This window comes from Tupaia chinensis, unplaced genomic scaffold (genome assembly GCF_000334495.1).
Source record: "Tupaia chinensis unplaced genomic scaffold, TupChi_1.0 Scaffold000402_1, whole genome shotgun sequence".
Taxonomy (NCBI): Eukaryota; Metazoa; Chordata; class Mammalia; order Scandentia; family Tupaiidae; genus Tupaia; species Tupaia belangeri.
The window spans coordinates 362,011-362,727 of record NW_006159904.1 but is presented as its reverse complement, the minus strand read 5'-3'; the positions used below and the strand labels follow the sequence as shown (position 1 = coordinate 362,727).

The 717-nt window shown below is 69.5% G+C and overlaps 1 protein-coding gene across 1 annotated transcript in view; it reads right to left on the bottom strand.

The window, feature by feature from the left end:
- Positions 1-224, bottom strand: part of CCNA1 (cyclin A1) — a 13,311-nt gene extending 13,087 nt beyond the window's left edge. The window contains exon 1 of the mRNA XM_006154180.2: positions 131-224. The gene's annotated coding sequence lies outside the window, so the exon portion shown is untranslated. The remainder of the gene's footprint in view (positions 1-130) is intronic.
- Positions 225-717: the final 493 nt, after the last annotated feature.

The window sequence follows — 717 nt, the reverse complement described above, 5'->3', positions numbered from 1 at the left end:
TCACTTTCCAGCCACCCGCGTCTGTTGAATCAGCCAATCAGCAGCGCTCTCGGGCCTCGCGGGGCCGCTTCCATGCCAACCGCAGCCGGCGTGCGCACCTCGGGGCGCATCGCCATGGCGACCTCCTCACCTGACACACTCCCAGCGGACGCGCCGCGACCCCTGGGCGTTCAGGACCCGGGGTGGGGGGAGCCAACGGGCGGCCCTCCCCGGGGTCCCCCTGTGCTGCCGTCGCCACACGCGCCCCTTCTGGACTGCGCTCCCCGCCCGGGAGGGAAGAAGGCGGCCACTCCGCGATGGCCCGGGTTTTCGAAGGGACTGTTTCGGTGAACCCGTTCTCCCAACAGCCACTAACTCCTCCCGCTAACGTCTTCTGCGCGGCCCGCTCCTGAGAACCCTGGCTCGGGAGAGCGACGCGGGCCCTCGGGGCTGCCGCCGCCGCGCCCCGTCCATGCCCGCCCGAGAGCGCGGCTCGCTCCTCTCCGCGGTTCGTACCCCTGTACTTTGGCTCACAGCAGCCGAGGAGCGGTGGGGTGGACCCACGTTAGAGCTGAGCCTCCTGATCCGCGGTGGCGGTGGGCCTCTGCTCATTGTGGGTCTTTGCGCACCAGAAGGCATGCATGGCCAGCCCGGCTCCCAGTGCATAATCGCCCAGAGAGGCCCGAGAGGAGATGGGGGTTCAGGTTCGCAGGTAGTGCTCGAGGTCGCTAGGACAGG